Source organism: Macrotis lagotis, chromosome 1 (assembly GCF_037893015.1).
Source record: "Macrotis lagotis isolate mMagLag1 chromosome 1, bilby.v1.9.chrom.fasta, whole genome shotgun sequence".
Taxonomy (NCBI): Eukaryota; Metazoa; Chordata; class Mammalia; order Peramelemorphia; family Peramelidae; genus Macrotis; species Macrotis lagotis.
Window position 1 is genome coordinate 585,330,329 of NC_133658.1, and position 18,978 is coordinate 585,349,306.

The 18,978-nt window shown below is 36.8% G+C and overlaps 1 protein-coding gene across 1 annotated transcript in view; it reads left to right on the forward strand.

The window, feature by feature from the left end:
- Window positions 1–18,978, forward strand: part of EPHB1 (EPH receptor B1) — an 890,754-nt gene that overhangs the window by 148,359 nt on the left and 723,417 nt on the right. The gene's annotated exons all lie outside the window — the stretch shown is intronic.

Sequence of the window (18,978 nt, forward strand, 5' to 3'; positions counted from 1 at the left end):
GGAAGGCACTTGACTTAGAGCCAGAGAAGGTCCCAATTCCTTTTTTATTTTTCTCCTCTTCTCTTCCTTTTCTTTCTCAGTCTCCATTTTCCTCTTTCCTTCTTAGCCTTCTTTTCCCCTTGTTCTCCTCACTGGGTAATAAGATCACACATTTAAGACTAGCATGGTCCTTCAAAACTATTTAGTCCAATTGCTTAAATTTAGAAGTTGGGAAACTGAGGCCCAAAAAGTTAAATGTTTTGACCAAGGTGACACAGAAAATAAGCAACAGAGGCAGAATTAAATATACATCCCTTGATTCCAAAGCCAGTGTGCTCTTTCCTCTGTAGCAAACTATTTTCTCATAATTTCCTTGTCCCCATTCCTCTAACCTCCTTGCTTCTTTTCCTTCTTCTTTCCTATCTCCTCCTTTTTCCTTCTCCTTTTTTCCTCCATTTCATTAATTTGTTCATTCTTCTTCTTTTCTTCCTCTACCGTCTTCTTCTTCTTCTTCCCCCTCCTCCTCCTCCTCCTCCTCCTCATCCTCCTCCTCCTCCCCCTCTTGGTCTTCCTTCTTCTCTTTCCTTTTCTTTATCATTGTCTTTACCTTCTTCTTCATTGTCTGTTTCTTTTACAGTATCTCATCTAGGTCTCTGTTTTAACAGGTGTTGGTCTAAATATACTCCATTCTGAAAGGCTGGGGTGTCACCATTAGCAGTGGTGCTCCTAGAAAGGTAGAATTTTCCCTTACAATGCCCAGCAAGTTGTTTTCTATATGCAGTGCAAAAAGCACTGGTTTGGAAGCAAGGACCAGGGTTGGAATTCTTATTTTGCCTCTTATTATCTACAAGACCTTGAGTAAATAACTTATCTTTCCTGGCTTCTTTTCCTTATTTGTTAAAAAATGGTCTTAGAATAGATGACCTCCAACCTTCCTTCCATCTCTCAATCTATGATTCTAACAATATCCTTAGACATTTCCAAAGTGTCCCTTGTCCCCACAATCTTGTTAGAATAGTCTGCGTTTTTATTAGTGGAATTTTACAGTTTTTGAAAGGTGCCAGCCAACGAGATGGATAACTTGAGGAACTGAAGGTTATATGCAACAGGAGTACAGAATGAGCTTTTCCATCCCCAGATATCTGTCTCAGCAATAGTTGGCAGCCTGGCTGAGATGAGGAATAAAGTAGTTCATTCTTTGGAATCTAGAGAAAAGCATTATGGTTAAAAAAGTAATTCCTGCTTTTATCTAGGATGACTATGCCTTTGTGGCCAGTGAGTGACTTCTGAGGAGCCATTTCCTCCATTCCCCAAGATGCTTTTAAGCTAGTTTCTCTCAAAAGAATTATTTTCTGTCCTTTATATGATAGTCTTTGTCAGGAAACAGAAAAATGAACAAAGGTCATGTCTTTAGATATCAAATTGACTTAAGGCATGAATGATATAATGTGCTAAAATTAGGGTAGATTAGGCAATAGTTGAAATGAAAGCTTATTGAAGATTACACCTAACTGTATGTTGCTATTTGAATTTTTAAAACGACAACAATAAGCAACAACAAAACTCGACATTCTGGTGATATTGTTAACTCTTTCCCAACTCTTTGAAACCAATAGCCTTCTAAGAGGACTTCAGCCTCCTGTGAGTGGTGCTCTTCTCATTACTGAACTGCCAGGATGTTGATAACTTAATCACCTGGACCTTGACCCAAGACTTGCTGCCATATTTCCTCCCTACAACTACTTCTGGAACATTTATGGGTCACCTGTCTTGACCTAGCAAATTCCTGGGACTGATCTAGTGTGGTTTGCCTACCTATCCCCTAGTGTTCTGGTGTTAACACCAAGTAATAGTAAAGGTAAGAACTTGTCTAGACAAGTGGTGAGGCAATGAGAGAAATCTCTTTTTTGTTTGTCTTTTAATTACTAACTACTGGCCCTGAGACTTCACTGATCAAGGAGAACTCCCAGGCAATCAAGTCAATCAACCAATCAGTCAGTTTGTCAATAGAATTTATTATGCACTCACTATGTTATTATGCTAAGCACTGAAATACAAGGAAATATAAGGAAAGGCAAAAACATCATAGTTATCATCAAGTAATTCCCATTTTATCTGGGAAGATAATATGTAAATAACTTTGTGCAAATATGATAAATGCATTTATCCCTTCCATATCACAGGGACTAGACACAAGGTGCTTCAGTAATCTGGAGAATCCACATAAAATTTTTTAGCTTTTCCCTTCATATCATAAAAAATATGAATTGCTATAGAATCAAAAAATTAAATATGCTGATATTATACAGTATTATACATAGATTTTATGCAATTCTGAGTTTCTACACTTTTTCTTTTTGATCACTTTTTCTTTGTGATCTGTGGCTTCAACAAAACTTCCCATTTAATTTCTTATGCCAATTTGTGACATATTAAAACCTGAAAACCAACAGGAAAAGTAGAGATGCAGAAGGACTAACTTTAGAAATTAATCTGGGGTGCCCTCTGTAGAAGCAGCATCTTGAAAGAAGTCAGGAAAGGTAGAAGGCAGAAACATGTAAGAATAGTATTTCAGGTCTAGGACATAGTCAATGAAATGATGAGTCAGCAATATCATGTATATTGTAGAGTGCTTAGAGGGGACTAATGCACAATAGAACTAAAAAAAGTAACAAGATTGGGTTGTGAAGGGCTTTAAATGCCAAATGAGGCATTTTATACTTGATCCTAGAGGATTTTTAGGAAACCACTGGAATTTAATTGATTAAGGGGGTGACATAGTCAGACATGAGCTTTAGGAAAATTACTTTGGTATCTGATTGGAGGATGGATTGGAATGGGGAAAGACATGAAGCAGGAAATCAATCACAGAGCTATTGCAATAATTCAAGCATGAAGTGAAGAGGACCTCAGTACCTGGGTGGTGGTTGTGTAAATGGAGGAAAAGGGATGCATATAAGAGATGTGGTAAAGATAGAAATGACAAGACTTAACAACAGATTGACTACGTGGAGAGAGTGAAAGGAGAAGAAAATGACACTAACTGAAGTTGTTCAGGGTGACTGGGAGAATGTTGGTTACCCAGACAAGAATAAAAAAAGTTAGGAGGGCTTAAAGGAAATAAACAATTTTTTCTTTTTTTGTATATATTGAATTTTTGATGCAGATCCAAAAAGGCAGTGCTAATGTGGAAATGGAACTCAGGAGAGAATCTTGGGAGAGATATACAGAACTGGAATCATCTACGTGGAGATGATAGCTGAATTCATGGGAGCTTATGAGAATATCTAGTGAGAAAGTTAGAGGTAGATGGGAAGAGGACCCAGACAGAGACTTTGAGAACACCAAAGGTAGTGACTATGACCAAAATAGAGATATAGAAAGGAGATTGAATAAGAGTGTCCAGACATGGAGACTAACTGGAAATGACTTGAATCATGAAAATCTAGGTAAGAGAAAACATTCAGGTAAGGAAATTCACTCTACCAATGGAGGCTGACAGTTCTTTGTTATTAGAGTCTAAGAGGGTTACCTAGAACATTGAGGGATTAGGTCACTTGCCCAGGGTCACACAGCCAGTATGAATCAGAGGCAAGAAATAAATGCATGCCTTCTTGGCCATCTCTTTATTTGTCATACAATATTACTTCTCTTGTCCATTCACACTGTTAAATGTTTTAAAGAAAATCTTAAAAGTGTTTGCACAAAGAACAATGATTTTGAAATGTGCTTTATGTCTCAGAAATAATGTTAAAAGTAGCATGTCATAGAGTATGTAATTAAATCCCTCATTTAATCAGTGTGGCTACATCTTAAAAAAGAAGTAAGGAATAAAGAGAATAGCTTATATTTATGTTTATGGGGGTGTATTTGACCATCCTTAGGGCTGTTAATTATCTGCTCTTTTTCTCTCCACTAAGAAAAGAACAGATTTCAGCAATAGCAATAGAAAATTTTGGTTAATGATGAGCAAGAATTTAATCAAAGAGTAATTAAATAGAGGAATCTATGACTGAAAGGAACTGAAATCTCCTTCTGCTTCTCTATCACTCACTTCTCAGTCCTCTACACCTGACTGGAAAGACAGGTGAGATTTTGAGATGGAATAGATACCCTCTTGTCAGGAGTAGTTGGGTTTAATCTTCCTGAAAAGAAGGGGGACCTCCCCAATTTTCTTTCCAGCCCCAAGGCTCTCTGAGTCTTTGAGTAATAGCCTAGTCAATTTTCATTCTCATGTACCCTCAGGTGCTCCTTTTGAGGTCCTGTGTGCATAGGACCCTCCTGAGATATCATTTACTAATGCCAAAAAGCTGAGGGAACAGGTAGCAAAATAAATGATGATTTGCCAGAGAGGAAAAATGACCATGAAGAGACTGAGAGAGATAGGCACAAGCCACCAACCTTGGATTCTCCATCCCATTTTATCCTCAATAGCTTTTACAAGCCATAATCCTTCACTACCGAAAGATTAATCTGTTATACAGCCAAATTAATGATCATTCCTTCTCTCTTTTGCTCCTCTTCAATCTCTTCTTATCGACTTGCTCCTTTCCTACTTCCTATAAATATGCTCAAGCCTACCTAATCTAAAAAATTATACTTCCATAGACCCTATTACCCCCTCCGGCTGTTATTCAGTCTTCCCTCTCTCGATTAAAATTCTGAGTTACCTGAATAGTGGTGTGATAGAAAGAATGTGACTAGACAACTAAGCACAGCTGTGGAATAAGCTGGCGGATTTCAGAGATATCAAGATGGTGACCTGGATAGAGCATTGGTCCTGAACTCAGGAAGACTTAAGTTCAAAATCAGCCTTAGACACTTACTCATTCTGAGAATCAGTCAAGTCTCTTAACTTTTGTCTTATGCAGTTTCTCCAACTGTAAAATGGGGATAATAATAGCCAAAGGCTATTATGAAGGAAAAATAATATTTTAAAGTGGTATATAAATGCTAATGCAGATCAGGTAGGTAGCACAGCAAATAGAGAGCCAGGTCTGAAGTCAAGAAGACTCATCTTCCTGAGTTCCAATCTGGCTTCAGGCACTTACTAGCTATGTGACCCTGGGAAAGTCACTTAACACTGCCTGAATTTCTTCATTGATAAAATGAATTGGAGAAGGAAATTTCAAAACTACCCTAGTATTTTTTCCAAGAAATGTGACCCCCAAGTGGAGTCACAGAGTCAGACATGACTAAAATGACTCAACATCAACAATATGAATTCCTACACAGAAGGGATTTGTGCTGAATGAATGAATAAATAAATGAATAAAAAATTATGGAGTTTTTTAGTAGCGAGACAAACCTTCCTCACATCCCATGCTCTTCTCAGTTCCCTGTAAGCTAACTGCTCAACCTCAATTATCTGCTAGAAACTTTTTCTCAGCAATGAATAAATAAATGCGAATGCAATTATTAGGCACTTTCTATGAGGAAACCATTATGCTAGGTGCTGAGGATACAGAAAGAAAAGAAAAAGCCCTTGCTCTCAGAGAGCACTTCTAATGGGGGGATAATATCTACAAGAAAAATAGAAGGATTTCAAAGTCTTTTGGAGACTGGCAAAGCACATGATAGTTTTTTTCCTTGATGTCATTTCCATTGGTTAAGTCATATAAGATTGCCAATGATACCTTAATTGCCAAACTAAATCCATCTTTTCACTGTCATTCATGGTCATTTTCCACTTTGCCCTTCTCCCCCCTCCTCCTTATCCCTTACCAACCTCTAGGTCCCATGTTCCTCTGCTAAGTGTTCGTTTCTTCCTATAACCTATGGAGAACTTGAGCATGATTAATTCAAGGAAATGGTCCTCCAGGTGCTACCTCTATGACCTGTAGTCTTTCAGTACTGTCATTAGATCTAAGGACCCCTGGGCCTCATCATCTCCTAATCTCACTTTTAAGAATTCCATTTATCTTTAAGCTAATTTTTTTATGTTTCCTCCAAATAGAATGTGAGCTTCCTGAGAACAGCAATGATCTTGCCCTTTCTTTTTGTATTCTCAGTATAATTCCTTCCCTTGTAACAAAGAAAAACAGTTGAGTAAAGTTAACCTATTCAAAAACCACATCTAACAGAGGATGTGGCCTTACTTTCTAGCCCCAATCCTTTCTTCAGAGAGGACAGAAGTTTGTTTCATCTGCTGTCCTCTGGAATCACACCTCTACTCCCTCAGTTTCTAGCTGCTGCTCTCTTCTTTTTCTGTATTTGTCCAGTGAAACCTTTTCTGTCTCTTTTGTTGGTTGCCTTCCTCCTCCCAGTCTGAGTTGTAAGTGTTCCATGAGTTGCTCAAGATTTTGTCTGCTGCCCTTTCTTTTTTCTTGACATTCTCTTTGGTGATCTAATCCAATCCTCTTGCATTAATTACAATATTTTTGTAGATGAATCTGAAATACCTATATCCACCCTAATCTCTACCCTTAATAACAGTTCTGCCTATCTTTCTGCACCCCAGATTTCAAATAGACTGAACTAAATGAGATATTTCCCACCCTGACTCCCTAACCTTCTCCTCCTCTCACCTATACTATTTCTGTTGAAGTCCCACTACCATCCTGTTCAGCTAGCCTTGAATCACCTTCTCAGAGGAGCTAGGTGGTCCAATTGGATTGGAAGTCAGTAAAGTGGTGAGTTCAAATGTGACCTCAATCATTCACTAGCTGTGTGAATTTGGTCAAGTTTCTCAACCTCTGTCTGCTTTATTTATGGCCGGGAATAATAATAGCAGCACTGTTGTGAGGATCAAATGAAATAATATGCACACAGTAGATGTTTAATTATGTTGCTTCTCTTTCAATGCCCGGTTTCTGCAATATAATACCTCTTACATCCATATTCTCCTTCTTTCATAGTGCTGTCACCTCAACCCTTATTATTTTTCACCTAGACTATTGTAATAATCATATTATTGTAACATTTCTATAGAACAAAAGTGCTTTTCCCATCACCTTGGTTAAGGCTCTTATCACCTCTCGCTTGGTTTATTACAGTATTTTCCTAATTGGTCTCCCTGATCCCAGTCTCTTCCTTCTCCAATCCATCCTTCATAAAACTTCCAGATGAATCTGCACATATTTAAACATGTCACTCTTTACTAACAAAATTTATGCGTCCCTTCACTGGCCATAGATAAAATACAGACTCTTTAGCTTGGCACACAAGGTTTTCCACAGTCTGTTTGGAGCTGACTTATTTGAACCTCATTTCATATTGTTTTTCTCCATGCTCACTACATGTCAGTCAAACTGGATGACTATTTTTCTGTTCTCGTCCTGCCCACTCTCTGACCCCCCTAATACTTACAAGTCACCATCTAGCATTGGTTTATTAAGGTTGGGGCTTTTGACAGAGTTACTAGAATGATAGATTAAGGGAATGACATGGATGTGGAATTCCAAGATTTCAGGAAAATGTAACAAAGTCTCTCCTAATATCCTTCTACATATGAACAAACAGTAGTAAGTTATTTGAATTCAGAGCTGCTTGACTGCCTGAAGCCAAAGAAGATTGATGAGTAGATCATTGTTAGTAGAATTCTGTAGAACTGTGTCCTATTTTGATCAATATATTTATCAGGCACTAGGATGAGTAATAGATCACCCATCTGTCAAATTTTCAGATGATACTTAAGCCAAGAAGTGGTGGGGTTTGTAAAAGAGTTAATATGTAGAATTGGGATCCTCCAAAAAAGTTTTCACATGCTAGAACATTGACTCAAAGCTGACAAATTAATTTTAATAGGAGTAAATGTAAAGTCCTGCATTAGAGTTCAAAAATTCAATGGCCTAACAACAGGATGGGAGAAATTTGATTAATAGATAATTCTTATTTTTAAAAAGGCAACTAAGTGGTAGAGCTGAGCCTACAGTCAAGAAGACTCCTTTTCCTGAGTTTAAATCCAGCCTCAGATACTTACCAATTGTGTGACCCTGGGCAAATCACTTAACCAACAGTTTGCCTCAGTTTCCTCATCTATAAAATGATCCAAAGAAAAAAATGGTAAGCCACTACAAAATCTTTGCCAAGAAAACCCCAAATGGAGTCAAAGGAGTTGTACACAACTGAGGAAGGACTAAATACAATAATAATTTTTTTTTGTAATTTGGATTTGGTAGATTTCAACACTATGATCTTGGAGCCAATGAATTTAATTTAATTTGAATTTATATCCAGTTCAGTTCAATATAAGTCAGCATAAACTTATTATGTACCTACTATCTGCAAGGCAGTATGTCCTGGAGGATATAAAGATAAGAATGACATAAGCCATGCTCTTGTAGAGCTACAGACTAATAAGAGGGAGGGACATTTGTATAAATAACTATGATTCAAAAGAATGTGAGCAAATTGAAAGGAAGAGAAAGTGTGAAAGAGAAGGGAGAGGTCAGACAAATGGCTTATAAGAAATTTCAGGAGGGGGAGAGATAATTTTCTTTTTTCTTTAATAGGTGATTTTTTTTTTTTTGTGAAGCAATGGGGTTAAATGGCTTGCTCAAGGCCACACAGCTAGGTAATTATTAAGTGTCTGAGGGTGGATTTGAATTCAGCTACTCCTGACTCTAGGGTCAGTGCTCTATCCACTACGCCACCTAGCCGCCCCGAGAAAAAATTTTCACTGGATGGGGAGGAATCTGGGAAATTTCATGGTACCTTCATTAGACATATAATGAATGGAGGGACTTCAACAAGTGGAAATAAGGATGGCTATTCCATAAGGCTTTCCTCAAGATGTAGGGTTAAAGGGTAAAGGGAGAAGTAGCCCTCTGTCTGAAGCTGTCTGTGTGTGTGTGTGTGTGTGTGTGTGTGTGTGTGTGTGTGTGTGTGTGTGTTTATGTGCCAGCATAGGGAAGAAGTATGTTGGTATTTGGGGGGAAATAAAGCTTCTCACAGTTCCTGGGTCTTTGCAGATAATAAGAGCCAGCACTGATGTAGTACTTTAAGTTTTTTAAGCACTTACTATACATACTATCTCATTATATACTCTAACAACTGTATGAGATAAATTCTGATCATTATTCCCATTTTATAGGTGTTTCTAGGTGAGGAAACAGGCTGAAAAAAGTAAAGTGATTTCCCCAGGAATACACAACTAAGTATTTGAGGCAAGATTTGAACTCAGATCTACAGACTTGAGATCCAAATATCAGGAAGCAGTTTCAAAGATGGATGATTACAGAGTGTTGGAAATTGGCTAATGAAGGATAAAAATTCACATTTGAGTTTAGGAAAAGTTTTGACTTAGTGAAAAAAGGGAGAGCTTGGCCCAGAATCATATCTGGGAAGAATAATTGGTTTGAAAGGATGGATACTGAAAAGAGTAAGTTCTGAGTGAGGATTGTCTGCAAGTTTAGGACAAAGTGACTCAAAGTCTATTGGGAACTCTTTGAGCTAGTGAGCCCTGACTGTGGGCTTTGCCCTCATCTGAAAGACTCTGTGAAAAAAGGTAATAAAGGCATCTGTGTCCTAGTGTTCCCTAGCCCATGCACTAGAGGTATCAATGGAGACATGAGTGATAAAAAAAATTACCAGATTTTGTTTTATGTGACATCTCTGAATCATTTAGTTTCCTGAGCTCCTCCTAGTTCTGATTCAGAAAGGGATACCTGGGATTAGAAGGGGTGACATTGAATAAACCAGGACACACATGACTGTAAGAAAAAAAGAGGAAAGGAATTAGCATTTATCAGATGTTCACTATGTGTTAGACTCTGTATTAAGCCCTTTGCAAATATCTCATTTTACTTCTATTATTCCCATTTTACAGATGACAAAACTGAGGAAAGTGAAAGTTAAGGGGTGCACAGCTAAATAGGTATCTGAAACTGGATTTGAACCAAGGTCTTCCCAACTCCAGGTCTAGTACTCTATCCACTGAAACACCTTGCTCCTTGTAAAAGATAATTTCATATAAGGGACACCTTGAATAAAAATGGGAAAAAAGAAAAGTTAAGATGAGAAAAGAGAATTACATTACTAGATGAAAGGGAGAACTTCAAACTGAGTCCAGAAAAGTAATATTGGAGCCAGATTGTGGGAGACATAGAATGTCATAATTAGGATTTTATCATTTTGGTAAGCAAGATTTTTTTTAATAAAAGGGTCTAGGGTTGCTTTAAGAAGGTTTCTTTGGGAAGACAACACTTAATGAAGACTTACTAGTAAATATGTGAACTTTTAGGGAACTTATTAAGTCAGTACAAATGCAAGAATCTACAAAATTCTGTAAACTGAATAAATAATACTTGGTAGTAGGATCAGCTAGATGGCAGTGAATAGAGCACTGGCCTTAGAAACAAGAGGACAGAAGTTCAATCCAGCCTCAGACACCTGACACTTACTAGCTGTGTGACCTTGGGCAAGTCACTTAACCCTGATTGCCTCACATCCAGGGTCATCTCCAGTTGTCCTAATCCATATCTGGTCACTGGACCCAGAATGACTCTGGAGGAGAAAGTGAGGTTTGTGACACAGCATAGCTTTCCCTCACTCAAATCCAGAATAAAAAAGTCAAGCATTATTTCCATTTCTCCTTTGGCTGTTGTTGAAGGAATCAAGTGCTATGATAAATAAACAAGACACCCATGGACAAGCCTTTCACAATACTTATGTTCTAGTCAGCTCTCAAGCAATTGTCTTCCTTTCTTTTCTTAAGGTTTTAAGGCAAGCTACATCTAAGCTCTGTGTCAAATCAGTGGGAGTGTTTGCCTTTTATTATTTTTAAATTTCTTAAAAATCCTGAACTTAAATGCCAAAAAAGGAAAGAGAATAAAACACAAAGATAAAATATACAAAACTGAATCTTTATTTTTTTTTCTATGTTGCTATTATTGTCCCCATTTTATAGTTGGGAAAGTTGAGAAAATAATTGAAGATATAAGTTGATGAAGCCACAAAAGGTCAAATATATGTGTAGAGAAGAGAAGGTTAAGGACAGGACATACCCATGGGAATTTAAAAGAATGTATGGAAAGAAAATGAAAAGCTACAGGAAGAAATGTTTGAGGGTACAATGTTACAGAAATTGGGGCAGAAAAATGTCACAAGAAGGAGAGGCTAGACCATATCATCATGTTATACAGAGAAGTCAAGTAGAATAAAGACAGAAGAAAGGTAATTGTATTTAGTGATAAGATGATCATTAGTAACCTATTTCACTATTTCACATTGCAAGAGGTTAAAGAATGAGTGGTTAGAAAATGGCAGCAACCAATGTAGATGATTCTAGAAGTTTGACAAGAGAAATTCTGGATGGTAGCTTGATGGGGCAGCAGAGTCAATGAAAAGAATTATTTTGTTTGTTTATTTGGTTTTTTTAAATTTTGTTTCATTTGTTATGTTTTTTAAGTATAGAGAGGGCCCAAACTTTTTTTGAAAACTGGGAAGAGGGGATTATTAAAAATAAGTAAATAAATGTGATGAATTATCTGAGAGAGACAAATGATTTTGGAGCAAGGTCACATGGGATTTGAGAGGAGATATATATGACTTAACTTTGGTAATAAAGAGGCCACCTCATCCTCTGCAACTGGAAGGAACATGGAGAGAATGGTTGAAAATATTGACAGTCAAATAAACATTTAATAAACAGAAGACTGGATGAGAAAGGTCTTGTCAAATAGTTAGTCTTTTCAATAAAATAGCAAGCAAGACCATCTGCTGAGATTGAGGGAGTAGGGATGGAACTGGGAGAAAAGAGAAAGCTTGGAAAATTTACTCTGGGAATCTAGAAAGATTTCCTTCCCTTCCATGATGAAAGGATTACTATGAAACAGTGAGGGTCAAATTGCTATGGAACATAATTTTGTAATGGACTCAGTCCTCTCTTGCTTGAAACTTGCACTACGGAGAATCCTGGGGGGGTGGGTAGGGAATATACATTTATCAATCAACTACTATGTGCCAGACATTGTGTTAAGTGTGTTTTTTAAGAAATACATTATCTTTGATCCATCCCCACAACAACTCTGTATTGTTATGACCATTTTGCGGATAAGAAACCTGAGGCAGACAGAAGTTAAATGATTTACCCAGGGTCACAGAGCTAGAAAGTTCTTGAAGCTAGATTTTAATTTGAGTCTTCTTGAATCCAGATCCGGGCACTGCTCTACCTGCTGCCTCAACTAGCTGCTTCTCTCTCTCTCTCTCTCTCTCTCTCTCTCTCTCTCTCTCTCTCTCTCTCTCTCTCTCTCTGCTGAATTCTCAGTTCACATACTCTCAGCCCAACAAAATTCCTTATACTCCTAAGGTTATCTTTCTCAGAGTTTCTGTTGATCTCAGTTTCTCCCAAGACTAGAAGAAAAATACTTATTGGAGAAGAAAATGTTTATAAGGACCTCATAACATGATTTTGTATTTTTATTCTTGTAATGGTTAGTACTTTGAGAGTAGGAGTCAAGAAAGTACCTGATAGAAGATACTCAACATTGAGGGTTGGTGAGGAAGAAAAGCAGGCCGAATCTGCAAGATCTCAAGCACAAGTCAGATTACATGGTCCAGCCTTGGCAAGTAGGAATGGGAGAATAGGGATGGGAAAATAAAGATGAATTAAGAGATGAGGGGTCATGATGAAAATGAAGAACAGGTACAGGTGTAAGAGTGAATAGGGATAGGTAGGAGAGGAGAAGAATGTGGTCAGAGGAAAAATTCAGAGGCAGCATTTTGGAAGTGGATCTATTTAGAATGATATTGAGGTTTGTTTTGATACTTCCTTGGCATCTGAATCAGTGTAGAATTGGAGATCAGAGGATGATGGCAGGAGAAAGAGTGGAGAGGAGGGTCACCAATCTATGGAGAAAAGTGCAGGGATGAATTAGAAGATCAGTTGATGGCAGTGACAAGGATTGTGAGAAGATGGGGAAATTGGATGAATTTCCATGTGCATTAACAGGAGCAATTTAATTTCTTCTTGATAAAAATTTGGGTAAGTTTTGATAAGGTTAAACTGTTAAATTTTTGATTAGTAAAATTTTGATACACATTAAAATCATAATCTGGATTATTGAGAGGATTCAAAATCATGTCATAGGAGAATTGGTTCAAACACCTGTTTGTGCTTAAACCAGAGAAGGAAATACTTGTGGGGGACATTATAACCATGTCCAATATTTTGTCCAAGGAAAAACAAAAGTCAGAGGACATGATGACTTGCATGTTAAAGAAATATTAGACTTTTTAGTCTTTTCTTCCCATTATTTGATTAAGTAAGGCAGTCATTGTTTCTGAATGAAGCTTATTCTGTACTGCGAAGTTAATTTTTCTAATTTTTAAGTAGTTTGAATTTCCTTTGCCAGTTGGATCAGTTAGAGTACTCTAACTGTAGTTGATTTGTATGATCTTATTATCTCAAAAGTGGGGCATTATGGCAGAAAGGAAAATTGTTTGGATACTGGTATACAGAGATACAGAAAGGACCAGCATTGCAGCATTGGTTCCTAAACTTCCTAAATGAAAGAATTAACTTAGAGTTAGGGGTTTTCTTCATTTTTCTAGGTTAAAAATTAATCATAGCACCATTTCTGCTTTTTAGGAAAAGTCTAGTTTGTTGGAATTCATGACTTCATCCATTCCTTCCCTTCCCACTAAGCATATGCAGTGAAAACTCTCTGTACTAGTAGAATTGAGGGCAGAGAAAAGTAAAAAAGGGAGGTTTGGTTCTAGCCAACAATGTCTATATTCCAAATGTGGAGGTCAGAGAAGGGAATGAGTACCTTTTCCCTTTTGGCGTTACCTTCTACCTCAAGATTACATCCAGATGGGGATAGAAAAGGCTACAAAGGAAAGGAGTAAGAATGGGCAAGGTCAATAAATGTAGAAAGTTAAAAAAAATCACATGCATTACCTCCTTATTTTTTAAACTTTATAATAATAAATGTGTATTGACTTTGAATCTAATCAGTAAATTATCTAATTGGACTTAGCTGATTCTGAAATATTTCCTATTGATGTGCCTGTAACTTGTTTCTTTTCTCTTAGAGCAATTTCTTTCTTTCTTTCTTTCTTTCTTTCTTTCTTTCTTTCTTTCTCTTTCTTTCTTCCTTTTTTCTCTCTTTCTTTTTCTTTCTTTTTTCTTCCTTCCTTCTTTCTTTCTCAACAATCTTACTTTCCTTCCAAGATCTCTATCCCTTCAATTTTTAAACATTTTCCTTGTAATAAATAATAGACAACTATAAGAAACTCTTACATTGGCCATATCTGAAAATACATGTTCCATTCTAATCCATCACCTCTCCTTCAAGTAGGAAATTCATATTTCATTTATAGGAGGAGTGTCAATATGGATATGGTTCAATTCCATTCATAATATAACAACTAACTGACTATTGGTCGGATTTTTTACACTGAGTACTAACAATTAAACACATTCTTGGACAGTCTACAAACTAGAATGTATATGATTCTTAGCCTTCCCTTAGTAATCTACTTAGCAATTTATTAAGCACCTGCTGTATTCCAGACCCTTGACTAGGCAGAGGAGATACAAACATGAATGAAATTGGAAGGGGCTTTCATTCTATCAGCAAAGGCAATAAATTATATATAAAACATACATGCTCCATAAATATAAATTCTTGACTAAGTGGAAGGAAAATTGCATTGTCCCATGGTGTTTTTTATTTTTTAATCTGATTTTTTAATTACCGTGGCTAAAAATTGCCTAGTGTCCAAACTCCTGTTTCTGAGTTTCTCCTCATGTAGTTAGGCTGATCTTTTGATATCAGATATAATTTGATATCAGACTGTAGAAAGTTGCATACCTTTTTTACATGACTGGTCTTTCAGAAAGCCCCAAGGCTTTCCAATTTGTCAGAATCTGACAGAGTTTGTATTCTTCTCCAAGGATCCAGGATAACCTTCATGCCACAAGGTGATATTGGAGTAAGGATTTGTGTCAATTTTTTAAAAGCATGTGATGAAGTTGAACAAAATGTGGTTTTCCAGGACCATCTTAAACAAGATGTGTTCCATTAGTATGTTATAATTATACAGGGTTTCATGTCATATGCAACCACTGAGATAACTATTTAACATTGAGTTTTATTATCAAGTGAGGCATATGCTTACCTAAATTGACTTTCTACCAATGTCATGGTGGAAATCAAGAGAGGAAAAGGATTTTCTATTGATAGTAAAATTGCCCATATCTTTTTTTTTTGAAGATGACTAAGCATTCATTGTGTGAATCTCCCCATAAAGATTATAGAAAAAGGCATTATTTTGTTTATATGTTGTTTCCCCTTTTATGTTGTAAGCTCTTTGAGGGTAGAGACTATAACCCCAGTTACAGTTGTAACGTCAGAATAGAGCACAGCACTTGGCATATAGGAGGCCCTTAGGCATCATTGATTGTATTGAGCCTCATCTCACCACAAAATCTCATCATTAAGATCCTTAATTTTTCTAAAAGCATTGTTGTAACTATTCATAAAGTAGAAAATTGGATAAAAAATACACAGCACCTTGATTATGACATTCTTAAGATGAACTATTTACTTAATCATTACATATATGCATGTATATATATATATATATCCATATATATGTAGGTGTAAATGATTGTATGACTAGTCATGCAGTGACACATAGGTGTGGAGGTTGCATCCTTTGGGGAAAAGAAAGAATTAGAAGAAGGCCTAATAAATTATCAGTGTGTTGGAAGAATTATCTATAGATGATTTTGGGATCAAGGTGATTGAGAGGTAGAGTGATAGAATATTGGACTCAGAGTCAATAAGACCTGGACTCAAGGTCTGACTCTGAACCACATACAATATGTGTTCCTGGTTAAGTCTCTTAATCCTGGGCCATACTCTAAGACAATAAGTTACAGAGTAATTTCCAGTTTGGAAATTTGGGAGAAGATGTTTTCTTACCAATTTAAGAATCTAACCCCCCCCAAATTAGAATAGTACAAAATGTGTGAAGATGTGAATTGGTTATAATCTTCACTGTTGAAGGGCATACTCTTATCAGTGAGTTCACAAATCTGTCCAAATAGCTAAAAATACTCCTGTTATAATGACTGGAAAAGTCTTTCATTACAGATTTATATCTATGATTTTAGAGCTCCCTGACTATCTTTCAGCTAGTTTTCTACCCCAGCACAATCTGCCTCAAAAAAGGAGTCTGAGAGGCAGCCAATTGGCTGAGCTTAATTCTATCCAGTTTTTCCCCCAAGGATTAAGCACATCAGTATGAACTAAACAAGCTCTCAATGAATATTGAGGTTGAGAAAGAGAATATAGAGCTAGATGAAAAAAAGGAGGAAAAAAAACATAGAAGAGCTTGGTTTCTTAGAAGATGATTATGTGAGGAGCAGAATGATGATTTTTTGACAGAGGACTTAACCATAGATTTGTATGCTGGATTCAAACCAATTTAGGCAAGATGAACTGACCAGTGGGAGCAGTGTTTAATACACACAGTAGCATATTTCTTTTCTGATTGACAGTCCAATGCTCAGAAGCCTGGAATGACTGTAGAAAGTTTCATACTTTTTTTACATGACTGGTCTTTCAGAAGTTAACTTGATTATCCAACACCTGATAGTTTGAAGCTTATTGAGATTTCTCTCCTCCTCAGCCTCTCCAGGTTCATAAATTAAAAGGATTTAGAATTGAAAGAGACATAAGAGATCATCTAGTCAAAATTTCCTAACTTTATAGATGAGGAAATGGAGTCTTGCTGTGATATGATTTCAATGTCCTTCCGTAGAGTATGAATAGAAATCAGAAGAGGAAAGGAATACAATAGTCACTCTTTTAGCCACTTTTTAAAAGTATGTTAAGCCCTGGCTTTAGAGTTAGCTGATCTGGGTTCAAATTATCTCTCTGTCACTATCTGTGTGATTTTAGGAATGTCATTTCATCCTTTTGTACCATAGTCTTCACATTTGTAAAGTGAAGGAATTGAAGTAAAGAGACTCAAAGATTCTTTCAGATTCTCCAGATCTAAATCTATGATTCTATTAGATTTTTGAACAGCAGTGACAAGCATGGGAACACAGATTTAGAACTGGGAGGGAATTTTAATAGTCATCTCTTCCTGTATCTATACAGAATATGGATATAAACGCATTCTGACTTGAAAAACTCCATGTTAGCATTATCTAGGTAGCATTGTATTTTTATTTATTTTGCCAAACATTTCTCAATTTCATTTGAATCTGGTTCTGGATCTATTTTGGGAGTTTTGCTGTTTGCAGCAAGAGTCCAAACTCCTCATTTGAGAAATGAATCAGAGAGATAAAAGTCAAGGTGCTTAAGGTGACACAGGTGATTAAAAACAAAGTTAAGATCTGAACCAAGAGTCTCAGACTCTAAATCCAGTGCTCATTCCAAGCTGTATATATAGCATGCCATTATATAATCTCTTTCATTATATCTATATGATACTATTTTGGTATAAGTTCCCACTGGCTAATATGCTGGAAACTATTTGCACCCAATATGTATCTCCATTGCTGTTTGGGTGAACCATAATGTTGATTCTTCAGAAATGGTGACATTTCCTAATTTGCAGCCATATGGCATCACTGGAAGAATAGCAGTGCTTAAAAAGATGGCTTTTTATTTCAGGGAGAAGTTTGGATCATTGAATACCTTCTACAATATTTCCCAAAAGATTCATCCAATATTCCTTCAAAGGTGATGGGGAACTCATTACCTTCTGAGACAATGTTGGTGGGCTTTGGTTATAATGATTTTGTTTGTTACTGAACTGTGATTTTAATCAAAAACATTTATTAATCTGTTATTATGTGTCATCAATAATGCTAAACACATACAAAGAAAGTTGAAAATTAAAGTTCTTGTCCTCAAGAAACTTTCCTTCAAATGAAGACAGTATGTAAATAACCAGGTACATGCAAGCTATATGCAGAGTAGGTGGAAAGTAATTTCAGAAGAGAAGGGATTAGCAATTGTTGTAGGATGGAAAGGACAGGATCCAGAAAAGACTTTCCCATGGAAGTTGAATTTGAAGGCATCCAAGGAAGCTATGAGTCAGAAGTGAGGATAGGGTTCTCTATTGAGGAAATTCTCCTTATGGACTCAAATTTACTTTTGTTCACCAGTTTATAGTCTTAGTTGTATGGGAGCATTGAAAGTTCAAGTGACCTGCCCAAGGTTACACAACCAGAATAAGTCAGAAGTGAGACTCAGAACTTCTATAACTAATATCATTATGCCAGATTGTCTTCTGAGGTAATCCAGTTGCATTGCTTTTCTTAGGATCCTGAGAAATGTTTGAGTCATGTTTATTTTAAAACCCTAAATTTATTGTTTGGTCTTCATGTTCACTTTTAATGAACTTTTTTTTTTTAGCAAAGGTTCTGAAGTGGTATACTATTTCCTTCTCTTGCTCATTTTAGAGATGAGGAAACTGAGGCAAGCAGACTTAAGTGACTTGATCAGAGTCACACTGTTAGTGTATGAGGCATGACCCAGGGCTCTATACTCCACCTAGCTGCCCCAAAGCCTCCAACACATCTCTGTTTTCAAGAACATTCATAGAATCTCACGTTAAAAAAAAAAAAGGAAAAAGATAGATATTCACAGACTGAATTACAACGGACCTTAAAGGTTTTCTAGTCCAGTTCCCACGTTGTACAGATCAGGGATCTGAAGTGTAGCGATATTAAGTGACTTATCCAAGGTGGTAGATTAGCAGAGCTGAATTTGAATGCAGCTTTCCTGATTCCAAATGAATCTCCTGTTTCACTGCATTACCATCTCCTAAGAATGGAGACCAGGGAATATTTAAAGGAAAGAATGATTTGATGACGTGAAAGAAAAATCATTAAACTTTAGGAAGAATGGTGACCCAAATAGTACAGACTGCTGTCTCAGCACGGGGGCTGGCCTAGAACGGGGTGGTCTTCGGGCGCCGTTCTGCGGGGATACCACTAGGAGGAGCGCTATTCCCTCCTTATGGATTTCCATTGCATTCACCATCCTGCCATGCAAAAGTTTTTCTTAAACTAACAATGCTAGTGTA